This window comes from Mustela lutreola, chromosome 3, assembly GCF_030435805.1.
Source record: "Mustela lutreola isolate mMusLut2 chromosome 3, mMusLut2.pri, whole genome shotgun sequence".
Taxonomy (NCBI): domain Eukaryota; kingdom Metazoa; phylum Chordata; class Mammalia; order Carnivora; family Mustelidae; genus Mustela; species Mustela lutreola.
The window spans coordinates 161,900,528-161,919,481 of record NC_081292.1 but is presented as its reverse complement, the minus strand read 5'-3'; the positions used below and the strand labels follow the sequence as shown (position 1 = coordinate 161,919,481).

Genomic DNA, 18,954 nt, shown 5'->3' with positions numbered 1-18,954 from the left:
ATCGCTTCTCGGCCTTTTGGCTAAGATCAAGTGCAGAATTTATTATTTTTTTTTGTTTTTGTTTCCTTTGGAAATCTCAATGAATGGAATTTCAACAGGAAATTGAAAATGTAAGTACATTTGAAAAGTATAATGCCTTCTAATATATAAGGTATTGTTATTGATGATGATGATTAATGTAAATTTTCTAAGATTTTCCTGAAAATAATATTCAGATGTGTGAAATTTTTTTTTCACACACCAGAGAGAACACAAGCAGGGGGAGTGGGAGAGGGAGAAGCAGGCTCCCTACTGAGCAAGGAGCCCAATGTGGGACTCGATCCTAAGACGCCAGGATCATGACCTGAGCTGAAGGCAGACACTTAACAACTGAGCCACCTAGTTGCCCCAGATGTGTGAAATATTTAGAATGATATTAAATGCCATCTATTACCACTGACATAGATTCTCCTGTATCTCAATAAAATAGTGAAAGGAAGATATACAGGGTCAAAGACAGGTTATAATGACTTCTGGAGATTGAACTGAATCATTTACAAACCTTCCTTCTGAAGTTTAAGATACATTATGGTTATATTCTGAGTTCTACAAAAATAACTGGGTGGGAAGAATTACAATATGTATAGATAACTTTTTTTTTTTGAGTAAATTCCTAAGTGACTTTGTAAAGCATTTTTTAAAACTTGATTTTCTTTATTCAATTTAGCATTCTTTTGCATGTCTGATTTAGTATTCCTTATGTTTTAGTAATTTACTTTATCTAAATGTTTTTAATTTAATACATGCTCAGGTATAATTATTAATATTAAATAAATATTTCTCAATTTTTTTCTTTGTGATGTTTATGTGTGGCTTTGGGAGGTTCCTTTTTAAAAAAAATAATGCTTACTTTCAATTTAATGTGATCTTTTTATCAATATTATTCTCTGAAAATACAACAAATGTACTGATGTTCATATATGTATATATTCAGTATTTTTTTAAAAAAGATTTTATTTATTTAATGGAAAGAGAGAGAGACAGAGCATGAGCATGGGGGAGGAGGCAGAGAGAGAGGGAGAAGCAGACTCCCCACTGAGCAGGGAGCCTGATGCTATAGCTTGATCCCAGGACTCGTGGATCATGACCTAGGCTGAAGGCAGGCACTTAACCCACTGAGCCACCCAGGCACCCAGCATTTTATTTAATATGACATTCAAGTTCAAGTTTTGGAAAAAACTTTTTTTGAAAAGGAATTTTTTTAGAAATGTACTTTACAATTTGTGTCTCTCAATTTTTTTTTTTTCCTGGCTCTTAGTGAGAAGGCAGGTTATTTTCATGTTTTATGTTGCTTTTAAAATTTCTAAAACAGGGGCACCTGGGTAGCTCAGTTGGTTAAGGATCTGCCTTTGGCTCAGGTCATGATCCCAGGGTCCTGAGACCTTGCCCCACTTCAGCTCCCTGCTCAGCGGGGAGTCTACTTCTCCTTCTCTGTGCTCCTCTCCCTCTGCCTGTGCCCTGTTTTTTGTTTTTTCTCTCTCTCAAATAAATAAATAAAATCTTTTAAAAAATAGTAAAAAAATTTTCTAAAACATATCTAAACAGCCATTTAATTTACTCCTGAACAAACACCCAGTGAAGAAAACCACTAGAAGAGATCACATTCTGCAAACCCTACATGTATAAAAGTAAACTCCCTGGCTCTAGGGCCACCACTGGAAGAACCACATTCTTAACAGTATTTATAAAATACAACAACAACAACAAAATTTTTTTGAACACTTAGTTGACTGCCAAACAAATATAAATAGGACTATTACTGCCTAAGGCTCAGTAACCTCACAGTGATTCTCATGATGCCAAAGAAAAAGTTACACAGTATTAGATTTAATTGAATCAAGATGTTCATTTAAATTAAAATGACATGTAAAACATAGTGCAAAAACTACTTTTCACATTGTTTTCTGAAATTCTACCCTTGTTGTAGTGAACGGGAATCACAAAACAATCTTAAAGGGTTCTTTGTGTTTTTCTATTCTAAAATACCAAGTACTTTTGTAATCAATATTTTGCAAGCACAAACAAGAACTCTTAAAGTAACAGTATATTTATGACAATGTTGAAAAGCCAAATTCAATTCTATGATCTAGAAGACCCATCATCATCTCACTCTGTCTTCTAACTTCTCTCAGCTTATCTCCTATTTCTTCCCTCACTCCCTCCAACACCATTTTTTGTGGCCCAGTCACACTGGTGTCCTTACTACACTTTGACACACTAGCATGCTCTTTACTCAGGGACTTTATCCATGTTGTTTCCTCTGCCTGGAACACTCTTCCCAGATAGCCACTTGGCCTACTCAATCATGCCTTCAGATCTTTATTCAAAAGTCACAATTTCAATAAAGTCTTCCTGGGCCTTTTATTTCAACTCAGTCCTAAAATTCCATATCCCCTTTCCCACTTTATTTCTCTCCTTAGAACTTACCACTATTTAACATGCTACATATTTTAATCATTTACCTAGCTTTGGTTCCCAGTAGAATGCAAGCTCTATGAGAAGAGTGATTTTTGCTGGATTTTTTTTTTTAAATCTCCTATTGTATCTACAGGCCCTTGCAATGGAAACTGACACATAGAAAGTCCTTAATCAAATGAAGGAATAAATTAGCATTAGCCTTTTATTTAGAATGAAATATGATAGGGATGCCTGCATGGCTCAGTCATTTAGATATCTGTCTTTGGCTCAGGTCATGATCCTGGAGCCTGGGATTGAGTCATACAGCAGGCCCCTTGCTCAGTGGGGAGCCTGCTTCTCCCTCTGCCTGCTGTTCCCCCTGCTTGCACACTGTCTCTCTAATAAATAAATAAAATCTTTTTAAAAATATAATTAAATATGATATATAAAATATAATTAGCTTAAAAAGTCATAAAGCCAAGTAGAGACAATTAAGGTGGGGGCTATCATATATATTTGTACCATATGCTAAGAATTAAGTGATAGAAAATAGGGGAGCCTGGGGGGCTCAATGGGTTAAAGCCTCTGCCTTCAGCTCAGGTCATGATCCCAGGGTCCTGGGATCGAGCCCCGCATCGGGCTCTCTGCTCAGCAGGGAGTCTGCTTCCTCCTATCTCTTTGCCTGCTTCTCTGTCTACTTGTGATCTCTGTCTGTCAAATAAATAAAATCTTTAAAAAAAAAAGAGAGATAGAGAATATATGTTTTATATTTGTATCAATTAGGTCCAATCAGGAGACAGAAACCAGAAGGAAATTTAAACAAGGAAACTATAATATAAAGAATTATTAACTATTACAGGGGAGTGGAGCAATAGGGACTAACTACTGGAAGGTAAATATACAAGGATATATAAGCAGATAAATGGAGCTGCCACAATTCCTATGGCTGAGATAGAGAACCTGAGGAAGAGTCCCACAGAAAACCAGACCTTGCTGGAGAGAATGACTCCTGTGGTTCCTGAGTATAAGAAAAGTCATTCTGCTAGAGACTTGCTAGAAAGCACCCTGCCCAGGAAGCCTGTTCAGAAAGAGGTATTGTGTCTCTTCAGCAAATGGTGGTGGATGGGGCACCTGGGTGGCTCAGTGGGTTAAAACCTCTGCCTTCGGCTCAGGTCATGATCTCAGGGTCCTGGGCTCAGGTCATGATCTCAGGGTCCTGGGATTGAGCCCTGAATCGGGCTCTCTGCTCAGTGGGGAGCCTGCTTCCTCCTCTCTCTCTCCGCCTGCCTCTCTGCCTACTTGTGATCTCTTTCTCTGTCAAATAAATAAATGAAATATTAAAAACAACAACAACAAAAAAAAACAAATGGTGGTGGAAAAATTGGACAGTCACATGCAGAAGAATGAAACTGGACCATTTCCTTACACCACACTCAAAAAATAGACTCAAAATGGATGACAGACCTGAATGTGAGACAGGAATCCATCAAAATCCTTGAGAAGAACACAGGCAGCAACCTCCTCAACCTCAGCTGCAGCAGCTTCTTCCTAGATACATTGCCAAAGGCAAGGGAAATAAAGGCAAAAATGAATTACTGAGACTTCATCAAGATCAAAAGCTTTTGCACAACAAAGAAAAGAATCAACAAAACCAAAAGACAACCAAGAGAATGGGAGAAGATCTTTGCAAATGACATATAAGATAAAGGCCTAGTATCCAAAAGCTATAAAGAATTTACTAAACTCAATACCCAAAAAACAAATAATCTAATCAGAAATGGGCAGAAGACATAAACAGACATTTCTGCAAAGAAGACACCCAAATGGCCAACAGACACATGAAACAGTCCTCAACATCACTTGGCTTCAGGGAAATACAAATCAAAACCACAATGAGATACCACCTCACACCAGTCAGAATGGCTAAAATTAACAAGTCAGGAAATGACAGATGTTGGCAAGGATGCAGAGAAAGGGGAACCCTCCTACATTATTGGTGAGAATGCAAGCTGGTGCAGTCACTCTGGAAAACAGAAATGGAGGCTCCTCAAAATGTTGAAAATAGAGCTACCCTATGACCCAACAATTGCCCTACTGGGTGTTTACCCCAAAGATACAAATGTAGTGATCCAACGGGGCACATGCACCCTGATGTTTATAAGAGCAATGTCCACAATAGCCAAACTATGGAAAGAGCCTAGATGTCCATCAACAGATGAATGGATAAAGAAGATGTGGAGTGTGTGTGTGTGTGTGTGTGTGTGTGTGTGTGTGCGCATGCACACACACACACGATGGAATACTATGCAGCCATCAAAAAATGAAATCTTGGGATGCCTGGGTGGTTCAGTCAGTTAAGCAGCTGCTTTCAGCTCAGGTCATGATCCCAGCATCCTGGATCAAGCCCTGCATCCAACTCCTTGCTCCACGGGGAACCTGCTTCTCCCTCTGCCTCTGCCTGCCTCTCTGCCTGTCTGTACTCTCTCTATCTCTCTGACAAATAAATAAATAAAATCTTTAAAAAAAAAAAAGAAATCTTGCCATTTGCAATGATGTGGATGGAACTAGAGAGTAATTAGCTAAGAGAAATAAGTCAATCAGAGAAAGACAATTATTATATGATCTCCCTGATACGTGGAATTTGAGAAACAAGACAGAGGATCATGGGGGATGAGAGGAAAAAATGAAACAAGACAACACCAGAGAGGGAGACAACCCATAAGAGATTCTTAATCTTAGGAAACAAACTGAGGGTTGCTGGAGTGGAGGGGGGGCGTGGGAGGAATGGGATGTTTGTGTGATCAGCATTGCGGAGGGTATGTACTATGGCGAGCACTGTGTATTGTGTAAGACTGAAGAATCACAGACCTGTACCCTTGAAACCAACAATACATTATATGTTTTAAAGAGAGAGAGAGAGATGGCTTATGTAAGACCCTCCACTGAAAAATCATCTGAGATAGTTACCAGGGAAAGCTGCTGCTGCTTACCCTGAAGCACTGTAGGAGCTGGATGCTAAAGAAGCATTGTGCAAGGCAGGAACTTGCTGGGCAACCACACCACAACTAGATGGAATGCTCCTTTCTCCCATCTCTCCAAGTGCTCTCTACTGGCAAAGCTTAGCAATCTGCAGCTGTGCATAAAGGATACATTTTAAAGGACCAATCTAAATTTTCAGTCAATAAAGGCAGTATTTGAAGCTGAGAAGCAACGAACTGAATACAGGCACATTTTCAATCTTCAAAAGTTATCATGGGGGAAAAAAAAAAGTTATCATGGGGACTTCTCAGGAAGATGGTAGAGTAGGAAGACTCAAAGCTCATACGATACAACTAGATAACAGACCAGTGTAAATAACCCAGAAAATAAGCTGAAGAGTAGTAGAATAGACTCTCCACAGCTACATAGAGAAGAAGCCATATGGAAGAGGATAGGAAGGGCAGAGATGGGGTGGGGAGCTAAATGAACCTGTGGGACTGGGAGCCACAGGCACAGAGTGGGGACAGTCTCTAACATCAGGAAGCCCACATGGGGAATGTGAATCCCCATAACATTTGGCTTTGAAAGCCAAAGGGGCTGAATTTCACAAATTCTCACAATCAGCAGGGCTTAATAGCTGGAACTTGAAAAATCACTGGGCTCATGGGAGAGCTAGGATGGTGAGAGGGACTGAGTCCTTGCCCTTAAGGAGAGAACACAACAAACAGCCTGCAGAGGCACAGCATAAAAGTAGTACTTCGAAAAATGCATGGGGTATATCAGAAGGAGGTGTATTTACTAATATCAGACTCTCTGCTGGATGGGCAGGGATCTTTGGGAGACTTCTTTAGAAACAAAAGAGCTGGCAGGTGCCATTCACTTCTCCTGCCTCCTCCACTCTCCCATAAGCACATGGACACCTGCTGGAACCAGCCTGGTACCAATACTCCTACCTAACTTGCTAACAGTGAGCCCTACCCTCCATGTTCTCCTATGGATCAATCACCTCCAACCTGGCCTACCCACGTCCCTGGCGACTGCAGTTTCTCTTCCACTGGAGCCTGTGGTACTGACACCACACACCCCATGCTCACATTTACCTGCAGTTCAGTGCTACTGCATCTCTGGCAAAGGCCGAGTCCAACTCAACTTTAGCCCAATGCAGCCCCAGACTAGCCCACTAATAACACAGGGACCAATTCCTGCCCACAATAGGCAATGAGAGCCACTGCAGATGACTGGACTGAAAGCAAAAGCAGCTCAGCTACTTTAGCAGGGGTGTCTTGACAATGCACATAGAAGACACCCTTGAAATATTGTCTGACAAGGGGACACTGCACTGCCGGGCATTACCTCTTTTTCATAAGTCCAGTACTTTCAAGAGCAGAAGACGTAGGTCACCTGGAGGACAGAGTAACAGAAAGCAAACAAGCTGAACAGAAGGGAAAAATAATAATAATAAATGAAAATAGACTAAGGAAACTTAGTGACCATATCAGCATAGTAACATTCACATTATGGGATCCCAGAAGGAGAAAAGAGAAAAAAGTGTACAGAAAATTTATTTGAAGAAATAATAGCTGAAAACTTCCCAAACTTGGGGAAGAAAACAGAAGTCCAGATACAGAAGGCATAAAGTTCCCTCAACAAAATCGACCCAAGGACGTCCACAATAAAACACTCAGTAATTAAAATTGCAAAAAGTTGGGGTGCTTGGATGGCTCAGTTGGGTAAGTGTCTGCCTTTGGGTCAGGTCATGATCTCAGGGTCCTGGGATCAAATCCCACATTGGGCTCTCTGCTCAGGGAGAGACCTCTTCTCCCTCTCCCTCTGTGGCTCCTCCTACTTGTGCTCTCTCACTCTCTATAAAATAAATAAATAAATATTTTTTTAAATGGCAAAAAACTAATGATAAGGAGAGAATTTTAACAGCACCAAGAGAAAAGAAAATAGTTACATAGGAAGGAAACTGCATAAGGCTTTTAGCTGATTTTTCAGCAGAAACTTTGCAGGACAGGATTGTGTGGCATGACATATTCAAAGTGCTGAAAGAAAAACACCTGCATCCAAGAATACTCTATCCAGCAAGGCTACCATTCACAACAGAAGGAGAGATAAAGAGTTTCCCAGATGAACAAAAGTAAAAGAATTCATGACCAATAAACCAGTCCTATGAGAAATGTTAAAGGGGACTCTTTGAGTGCAAAGGAAAGATCAAAAGTAGGAGTGAGAATAGTGGGAAACACAGAAACAGTTAAATTATGTATATCTATAAAAATGTGTTAAGGGATTCACAAGTTAAAAGGATATAAAGTATGACACCACATACCTAAAATGTGGCAAGGAAAGCAATAAAGACAGTTTGGACTTGAGCAACCATCAACTTAATATGGATTAAATTGTTATATGCTATATTCATAAAATGTTATATATATAGACCTAATGGCAATCAAAAACTAGTAATAGACATGCAAAAATATAAAGGAATCCAAGTATATGAGAAGAAATCAGTAAACCAAGAGAGAGCAAGAGAAGAAAAAAAAAATACAGAGAACTACAAAAATAACCATAAAACAAGCAACACAATGATATAGGTACAAACATCAATAATTACTCTGAATGTTAAATGGAATAAAAGATCCAATGAAAAGACCCAGGGTGACAGAATAGATTAAAAAAAACAAAACCCATCGGGGCACCTGGGTGGCTCAGTTGTTAAGCATCTGCCTTCAACTCAGGTCATGATCCCAGGGTCCTGGGGATCGAACCCTGCATCAGGCTCCCTGCTCGGGTGGAAGCCTGCTTCTCCCTCTCCCACTCTGCTTGCTTGTGTTCCCTCTTTGGCTGTCTCTCTGTGTCAAATAAATAAATAAAATCTTAAAAAAAAAAAAAAAACAACTAAAAACAAGACCCATCTATATGGTATCTACAAGAGACTAATTTCAGACCTAAAGACAAATGTAGATTAAAAGTGAAAGGTTGAGGAGGATATGGGGTATGGTGAGTGTTGTAAAATGTGTAAGCTTTACGATTGACAGACCTGTACTCCTGGGACAAATAATATATTATATGTTAATAAAAATAATTAATTAAAAAAATGAAAGGATGAAAAATCATTTATCATGTGAATGGAATTGAAAACAATGCCAGGATAGCAATATTTATATCAGGCAAAATAGACTCTAAAACAAAGACTGTAGGGGCACCTTGATGGTTCAGTTGGTTAAGTGTCTAACTCTTGATTTCAGCTCAGGTCTTTATCTCAGGGTTGTGAATTCAAGCCCCACATCGGTCTCCATGCCCAGTACAAAGTGTAGTTAAAGAACAAAACAGGGGCGCCTAGGTGGCTCAGTGGGTTAAAGCCTCTGCCTTTGGCTCAGGTCACGATCCCAGGGTCCTGGGATCGAGAGCCGCATCAAAATCAGGTATGAGACAGAAGAAATAACAACCAACACCACAGAACTGCAGTGGATTGTGAAAGTATGTTATAACAAATTATATGCCAACAAAGTGGACAACCTAGAAGAAATGAATCAACTCCTAAATACACATAACCTCCCAAAACTGAATCAGAAAGAAATGGAAAATTTGGACAGACTCATTATTGGCAACGAAGTTGAATCAGCAATTTAAAAATTCTCAACAACAAGGGGCGCCTGGGTGGCTCAGTGGTTAAGCCGCTGCCTTCGGCTCAGGCCATGATCTCAGGGTCCTGGGCTCAGGTCATGATCTCAGGGTCCTGGGATCGAGCCCCGCATCAGGCTCTCTGCTCAGCAGGGAGCCTGCTTCCTCCTCTCTATCTCTCTCTGCCTGCCTCTCTGCCTACTTGTGATTTCTCTCTGTCAAATAAATAAATAAAATCTTAAAAAAAAAAAAAAAATTCTCAACAACAAAAGTCCAGAGCCAGATAGTTTTACAGGTAAATTCTACCAAATATCTAAAGGGGGCATTGATATCTATTCTTCTCCAACTATTCCAAAAACATAGAAGAGGAAGGTAAAGCTTTCAAATTTATTCTATGAGGCTAATATTACCCTGATTCCAAAACCAGATAAAGACACCACAAAAAGAGAGAGCTACACACTGATTTCTATCATGAACATAGATGGCAAAAATCCTCAAGAAAATACTAGCAAACCGAATCCAACAATACATTTAAACAATCATTCTCCATGACCAAATGAGATTTATTCCTGGGATGCAAGGAGGGTTCTATATTTATTTGCAAACCAATCAACACGATACATCACTTCAACAAGAGAAAGAATAAAAACCATATATCATTTCAATAGATATAGAAAAAGCATTTGACAAAGTACAACATCCATTCATGATAAAAACCCTCAATAGGCGTGCCTGGGGGGCTCAGTCAGTTAAAAGCACTGACTCTTGACTTCAGCTCATGTCATGATCTCAGTGTCATGGGATCGAGCCCTGCATTGGGCTTCTCACTCAGTGGGGAGTCTCTTATAGGATTCTCTCTTTTCCTCTCCTTCTGCCTTCTGTCCCTCTTACCTGCCCCCGCTAAAGTAAGTAAATAAATCTTAAAAAACAACAACAACCACCACAACACCTCAACACATTAGGTTTAAAGGAAACATACCTCAACATAATAAAGGCCATATCCGAAAAACCCGCAGCGTACATTGTACTCAGTAGGGAAACTTCAGAGGTTTCCCTCACTCTCAGGAATAAAACAAGGATGTCCACTCTCACCATTTTTATTCAACATAGTACTATAAGTCTGGGCCATAGCAATCAGAGAAGTAAAAGAAATAAAAGGCATCCAAATGGGTAAGGAAGTAGTAAACCTTTCACTATTTGCAGATGACATGATACTATATATAGAAAACCCTGAAGACTCCATCAGAAAACTACTGGAGCTGATAAATTCAGTAAGGTCACAGGATGCAAAATCGATATACAGAAACACTGCATTTCCATACAGTAATAATGAATTAGCAGAAAGTGAAATTAAGGAAACAATCTATCTACAATTGCACCAAAAATAATAAAATACCTAGGAATAAACTTCACCAAGGAGGTGAAAGACCCGTACTCTAGAAACTATAAAATGTTGATGAAAGAAATTGAAGATGATACAAACAAGTGGAAAGATATTCCATGTACATGGATTGGAAGAATAAATACTGGAGTTTTAAAAAAATATCTTATTTATCTATTTGAGAGAGAAAAAGAGAGTGAGAGAACAGAACTGTGGGGAGGGGCGGGGGAAAGGGAGAACAAATATTGTTAAAATGTCCGTATGACCTAAAGCAGTTGACATTTAATCCAATTACTATCAAAATACCAACAGCATTTTTCACAGAACTAGAAGAAATAACCCTAAAATTTGTATGGAATCACAAAAGACCCTGAATAGCCAAAGCAATCTTGAAAAAGAAGAACAAAACTGGTGGTATCAGAATTCCAGATTTTAAGACTACAAAGCTGTAGTAATCAAACAGTATGATACTAACACAATAATAGACACATAAATCAATAGACTAGAATAAAGAGCCCAGAAATAAACATACAATTATATGGTCAGCTAAGCTTCAACAAAGGAAGGAAGAATATGCAATAGAAAAAAGCTGGTCCCTTCAACAATGGTGTTGGAAAACTGGAGAGCTAGATGCAAAAAAATGAAACTGGGCCACTTTCCTACACAATACATAAATATAGTCAAAATGGATTAAGGACCTAAATATGAGATCTGAAACCATAAATATCCTAGAAGAGCATAGGCAGTAATTTCTCTGATATTGATGATAGCAACATTTTTATAAATATGTCTCTTAAGAGGAGGAAAACTGAAGTAAAAATAAGCTACTGGGGGAAGCCTGGGTGGCTCAGTTGGTTAAGCAGCTGCCTTCGGCTTGGGTCATGATCCCAGAGTCCCAGGATCGAGTCCCCTTGCTCCACGGGGGGAGCCTGCTTCTCCCTCTGCCTCTGCCTGCCACTCTGCCTGTGCTCACTCTCTCTGACAAATAAATAAATAAAATCTTAAAAAAAAAAAAAAAGCTACTGGGACTACATTAAAATAAAAAGCTCTAACAGCAAAGAGAGCAATAAACAAAACTGAGAAAACCTACTAAATGGGAGAAGAGGGGCACCTGGGTGGCTCAGTGGGTTAAAGCCTCTGCCTTTGGCCCAGGTCATGATCCCAGGGTCCTGGGATCGAGCCCCAATTCGGGGCTCTCTGCTCAGCAGGGAGCCTGCTTCCCTCCCTCTCTCTCTGCCTGCCTCTCTGCCTACTGTGTCTACTACTACTATCTGTCCAATGGATAAATATAATCTTAAAAAAAAAAAAAAGGGAGAAGATACTTCCAAACGACATATCTGATAAAGGGTTTGAGTACAAAATATATAAAGAACTTACAAAATGCAATACCAAAAACCCCAAGTAATCCAATTTAAAAATTGGCAGAAGACATGAACAGACATTCTCCAAAGACATATAGATGGCCAATAGACACATGAATTTGTGCTCTAAATCAGTAATCATAAGGGAAATGCAAATCAATACCACAATGCAATACTGCCTCACACCTGTCAGAATGGCTAAAGTCAAAAATATAAGAAACAACAAGCATTAGCCATGATGTGGAGAAAAAAGAACCCTCCTGTAGTATTGGTAGGAACACAAACTTGTGGAAAAGAGTATGAAGTTTCCCCCAAAAATTAAAAATAGAATTACCATCTGATCCAGTAATTCCACTGAATATTTACCCAAAGAATACCAAAAACATGAATTCAAAATTATATAGGCACCGCTATGTTTATTGCAGCATTATTTATAATAATCAAATTACGGAAGCAGACCAAGAGTCCATCCATAGATGAATGGATAAAGAAGAAGTGGTATATACATCTATACCAATAGCTACATCTACAGATGTATGTAACTATTACTCAGCCATAAAAAAGAATGACATCTTGCCATTTGCAACAACATGGAGAGTGTAATGTTAAGTGAAATCAGTCAGAGGAAGACAGATACCATGCGATTTCACTCATATGTGGAATTTAAGAAACAAAAGAAACAAAGCAAAAAAATAGAGAAACCTAACAGACTCTGAACTATAGAAACAAAATGATGGTTATGGGGGAGGGGATGCAGGGATGGTGAAATAGATGAAGGGGAATAAGAGTATCCTTATGATGGTGAGCAACGTATAGAATTATTGAATCACTATATCATTACACCTGAAACCAATACAACACTATATGTAAACTATACTGGAGCTAAAATTTTTTTTAAAGTTATCATGATATCATATCTAAAACTTCAGAGAATAAAATGTTGGTTGCCACAGGGAAAGGCAGTGGGAAAATAGGCAAAATGCATGAACAGGACTGGGAAGTACAGGCGTTCAGTTACAGAATTATTATGTAATAGGGATAAAAGGTATAAGATAAGGAATGTAGTCAACGGTGTTCGGGAGTTACATGGTGAGAGATGGTAGCTACACTTGTGGTGAGCAGAGCATAATGTATAGTCTTGTGGAATCACTATGTTGTACACCTGAAACTAATGTAACATTGTGTGTCAACTATATTTCTAAATAAATAAATATAGAGTACAAAAGAAAAAAAAAATCCTTTCCCCCACTGAGTTGCATCTTTGTGGAGATTTAGGTGACCATAGAAGGTCATCTCATGTGGAGGCATCTTTGTGGAGATTCAGTTTTGTGGAAATTCAGTTTACCACACATGTGTGGGTCTATTTCTGGACTGTATTCTGCCCCACTGATCTTACAGCTCTGTCTTTATACCAGTAACACATTCTCTTGATTACTGTAGCTTTTTAAAAAATCTTTTTAAAAATTTATTTATTTGACGGAGAGAGCACAAACAGGGGGATTGGCAGGCAGAGGGAGAAGCAGGCTCCCCACTGAGCAAGGAGCCCAATTTGGGACTTGATCCTAGCACCCTGGAACCATGACCTGAGCCAAAGGCGGGTGCTTAACCAACTGAGCCACCCAGGCATCCCACTGATTACTATAGCTTTACAATAAATTTTAAAATCAGAAAGTCTTGGGGTGCTTGACTGGCTCAGTCGGTAGAGTGAGGTCTCTTGATCTTAAGGTTATAAGTTTGAGTCCCATGGTAGATACAGAGATAGATACTTCTAAATGAAATTAAGGGAGCCTGCGTGGCTTAGTCACGCAGTCTGCCTTTGGCTCAGGTCATGATCCCAGCATCCTGGGATTAAGCTCTGCATTGGGCTCTCTGCTCCACGGGAAGCCTGCTTCTCCCTCTCCCTCTCTCCCTGCCCCTGCTTGTGTGTGAGCTCTCTCTCGCTCTCGCTCTCGCTCTCTCTCTGTGTCAAATAAATAAAATAATTTAAAATTTAAAATAATAAAATTTAAAAATATTTTTAAAAAATAAAATAAAATCAGAAAGTCTTGCAAAATTATGCTTATTTTTCAAGATTGTTTTGACTACTCTCTTGTTTTTCTTGTTGTTCCTTTGATTTGGCCATGTTTCCCTGTTTCTTTGTTTGCCCAGTTCTCATTTGTTGAGATTTACGCATTTGAAAAACGAATCAGCTTGGCTAGAGATCCTGGAGACCTCTCAGACCTTTCCCTGAGGATGAGTCTTCTCTGGGCTGGTGCATGTATTTCCCCAGTTAAAGGGGTTTTCCCATGTTTCTTCTCAGGAACCCACAATCTCCTTCTCCCCCTAGTGCTTGACTGCAGCACTGCAGTCCCTCTGGTGATAAAAACATGGTGGTGGTGACCATTCTTCTCCTGACGCCCAAAGCGTGCCTCTGTTTCTTTACCATCAGCATCCGAGTCAGGCAAGACGAAACCGACCCCTCAGGCAGCCCTCTGAGAAGCCAGAACACTGGATAAACATTCCATTCTTCTCTTTTCCTCTCAAGGGAGAAGCTAGAAGTTGGGAGTCTTTTGCCTACATTGATAGCATGGTGTTATGCTTGGAAAGAGGATGGGTTTGAGTCAGGCAAAAGAGAACTTCCCTACCTGCTTCTATGGTCTCTTTTGGCTTTGCCCTCACCTGGGATGCTGCAAACTCTTAACTGGTTTCACTAGTTCTCCCAAGGCACGGCGGCACCTATGTTAGTTAAGTAAGTGCCTCCGAGAGGGAAACGAGGGCCTGAAACTTCCTATTCCACCAATTTGCTGATGTTTCCGGTTTTGTTTTCTTAAATTTGAAAAATAGTTTAAATATACAGAAAAGTTACAGACTATAAGGATGAACTTTCACCTAGATTTACTAACAAAATGTTGTTAATATTTTTGCCACACATGCTTTGTCTGTCATATAAATGAACATTACTGTACAGTCTGAGGTTCCGCTGAGGACGTTGTGTGTTTTACTCTCAGTATCCTGGGTATCCTTTAAGAACAGGGTCATATTTGTCAAACAGTAAGACCAACACTCAATATCTGACATTTAAAAAATGATATTGAATTTGTTTATTATAAGAAGGTTTGATTTTTTTTTTTTTAAGATTTTATGTATTTATTTGAGAGCGAGCACACAGGCACAAGAGAGCACAAGCAGGGGAGAGATGCAGCAAGAGCACCAGGAGGCAGAGCAGGAGAAGCAGGATCCTTGCTGAACAGGACCGTTGGCATCATGACCTGAGCTGAAGGCAGAGGCTTAACCCACTGAGCCACCCAGGCGCCCCCTAGAAAGGGATATTTTATAGGATTTTTGGATTGGTAGATTATCAGAGGCATGCGTGGATTTACGTCATCAGTACAAGCGCAGTTACTCGGCTGAGGTGGTTGTTGATCTGCACTCTGAAGCATGTTGACTGGAGAGAGTTTGTAGCTGATCGGCTGACTTTCAGAAGTGAGGAGCCGATGCTGATGTGTTGGCATTTAACACTGTTTGCTGAGGTGAGTTGTTGCTGATAAGCTGAAGAGGTTTAAGACCAGTTCTCATCATTACTTGATATCCCGGCTTCTGAAACAAGCAGTATTTTCCTATGTGGGCACATTTAAGACTTCGGACAGCAGACACTGAACAAGAGTGAGACAAGCAAATACAACTACAACTACCCGTAATAGGAGAAGGGAGAGGAAGGCACTTCATAACCATGAACCAAGATTTCACAAGCCTGATGAATGAAATAAGGCCTAACGATTCTGAGTCTACCTTCGGTAGTCCGCTCGTCTTTTCTTTCAGCTTAGCTGTCCACGGTTTTATCTCACCTAAAGCATTACTCCCTGTATAATGAGAAGTCTTAGTAATGGCACAGGCTCCTCCTTGGGTGGCCAAACAAATTGAAGGCTATTCTATTCTACTGTCTGTAGGGCTCAGCGAATGTGAAAGAATGCATTTTTCTTTTTAAATTACCACCTTGGGGTGCCTGGGTGGCTCAGTGGGTTAAAGCCTCTGCCTTCGGCTCAGGTCATGATCCCAGGGTCCTGGGATCGAGCCCCACGTCTGGCTCTCTGCTCAGCAGGGAGCCTGCTTCCTCCTCTCTCTCTGCCTGCCTCTCTGCCTGCTTGTGATCTCTCTCTCTCTCTGTCAAATAATGAAATAAAAATCTTTAAAAAAAATAAAAAAAATAAAAAATTAAATTACCACCTCAAGTTCTGTTTGTGGATGGGGGGAAATACCCTTAGGAATCTTTCCCCAAGAAGAGTTTTATCCTTTCAGATTCTTTTTTTAAAGAAATGGAGGGGTGCCTGGGTGGCTCAGTGGATTAAGCCTCTGCCTTGGGCTCAGGTCATGATTTCAGGGTCCTGGGATCGAGCTCTGCATCGGGCTCTCTGCTCGGCAGGGAGCCTGCTTCCCCCTCTCTGCCTGCCTGCCTACTTGTGATTGATCTCTCTCTCTCTGTCAATTAAATAAATAAAATCTTTTAAAAAAGAAAAAAAATGATAAAAATATTTAAGAAAGAGTGTGATATACAGAGAATATTGTTCCAATGATCTTGGACAGACATGTTCTACAGTGTGTAGTTACCAGCTTATTCTAACGATCTTGAATCAGTTGTTCACTTTCAGGAACCATCAATTGTTGGAGCTTCTCAGCTTTGGATCTCTAACAGATGTAATTTTTCAGTTATGTTGAGGTCCTCTGAATTTTTCTAGAAGGTTGGCAGTGATACAGACAATAAGGTTTTGAAGTGAAGAGCAAAAAAACGTGTAACTAAAATTCACAAATAACTTCCAGTTAGATGTGTCCCCACTATTGGATAAATAAGATAGAATATTCTACATTAGGAAACACAACATCTAATAGTTTTTTAACCTGTATGAGTTTCATGCTTTCAACAGAAAAGCATTTTAGCTTATCTAGAAAATAAATATACTATTATGAGTATGTATTCATAAAGCAGAGAGGGAAGCAACTGAAAAAATTGCATATGGTGATGCTCAAAGGATCTTTCTGGGCATGGTCCTAGACTATGACTTCCTTTACAATTTTTCCAGGTTAATTTGATTCCAAGTGGGTATAAACTGGCCAAGTCCTCTGTTCCTAGAAGTTTTCCCATAAGGGTTTGATTTTGTATCCAATTTACCCCTACACTGAATGGATTGTTCCATAAAAGACTTTCTCAAGTGTTCATCTGGGGTTTAATTGGGTGCTACCAGGTAGCCATTCTGAATTTGCCAGATTTTGTCCTTAGGAATCTTATAACCCGATTATTCCCAGTGGTTTTTTTTTCAGGATTTGGGTATCCAAATTTTATGCATCTATGATGGAATCTTTGAACTTCTGCTTAGATTTCCTGTTAATTATTTTTATGTTTATTGTTTTATATAATGTTATATATGGACTTTAATTGGAGAAATCTGTTTATCATGGCGATCTGTTCATGTGTATTTATAAATATCTAAAATATTTCTATAGTGATTATAGTATTATATACTGACATCTATAATACCTTTTCTACTGTGAGTCTTTAGCTTTGTGACAGCAATTATTTTAGCATGAAGATATCAGGAAATTGATGTATTTGTTATTTCATTTAATTTTCTTTTTTTTAAGATTTTATGTATTTATTTGATGGACAGAGATCACAAGCAGGCAGAGAGAGAGAGGGGGAAGCAGGCTCCCTGCTGAGCAGAGAGCCCGATGCGGGGCTCGATCCCAGGACCCTGAGATTGTGACCTGAGCCAAAGGCAGAGGGTTAACCCACTGAGCCACCCAGGTGCCCTTTTCCTATTTTTTTTTTTTTTAATTATTTCAGAGACAGAGAGAGTGTGTGTGTGCACAGGCACAGCATGGGGAGGGGCAGAGGGAGAGGGAGGAAGAAGCCTACTCTCCAGTGATGTGGAGCCCAGTGCAGGCTCAAAATCTCCCCACCTGGATAGCAAGACCTCAGCAGAAACCAAGAGTCCATCCCTCAACTGACTGAGCCACGCAGGTGCCCCTTTTCATATTTTTAATATAAAAATCTGTCAATGGGATGCCTGGGTGGCTCAGATGGTTAAGCCTCTGCCTTCGGCTCAGGTCATGATCTCCGTCTCCTGGGATGAGTCCCACGTCGGGCTCCCAGCTCAGCAGGGAGTCGTTTTTCCCTCTGCCTCTCCCCCTGCTTGTGCTCTCTCTATCTCTCTCTCAAATGAATCAATAACATCTTAAAAAAAGAGACTTAAACAAACAAACAAAAAACCCCATAAATCTCTGTCAACAATGCTGAGTTGGTTTTTGGTAGTACAGTGTCCAAAGCTCTGTTCACCAGGCTGGGCCGGAGCGGACCTGAGCCTCAGACAACGCCTTCCCGCCACCAGACCCATGCAGACTACAAGACAACAGCCCCTGGAAAATCTGGTTTACTTCCGACTGCTGGAGCTGCACCTTGACCCCAAGGCGGCAGAGCAGATCCGCAGCCGTTGCTCCACCCCTGCCACCGTCAGGCTGACCAGTGACCAGTCATCCCCAGAGACAGATGAAGAGTGGATCCCCAACCTGCTTTTTTATTATTATTATTTTTTTTAATGATTTTATTTATTTATTTGACAGAGAGAGATCACAAGTAGGCAGAGAGGCAGGCAGAGAGAGAGAGGGGGAAGCAGGCTTCCTGCTGAGCAGAGAGCCCGATATGGGACTCGATCCCAGGACCCTGAGGTCATGACCAGAGCTGAAGGCAGCGGCTCAACCCACTGAGCCACTCAGGTGCCCCCCAACCTGCTTTTTATGTTCACTTAATAATAACTGAAAATCAAATAAGATTTTGCTTATTTATTTGACCCACAGAGAGAGAGAAAGAGCACACGCAGGGGGAGTTGCAGGCTGAGGAAGAGGAAGAAGCAGGCTCCCCGCTGAGCAAGGAGCCTGACACGGGGCTCCATTCCAAGACCCCAGGATCACGACCTGAGCCAAAGGCAGACGCTTAACCAACTGAACCACCCAGCATGACATCTTAAGTCCACTTTGGCCATGTCTCCATGGCAGCGGGAGAAGGTGACAAGGACTGCACCCACAATGAAAAAGCCTGCAGAATCCATCCCTAAAACTCAGAGGAGGCACAGTGAGAAACCCAGTGCAGAGGAACCCTTACCCCATATACCACCATCGGATTCCCCGGGAGCCAGCTTGCTCTGA

The 18,954-nt window shown here is 40.5% G+C and overlaps 2 pseudogenes; both read left to right on the top strand.

Moving 5' to 3' along the window:
- On the top strand, positions 1-139 carry LOC131828245 (U2 spliceosomal RNA; annotated as a pseudogene).
- Positions 140-14,147: 14,008 nt separating this feature from the next.
- Positions 14,148-18,954, top strand: LOC131827949 (protein phosphatase 1 regulatory subunit 1A-like; annotated as a pseudogene).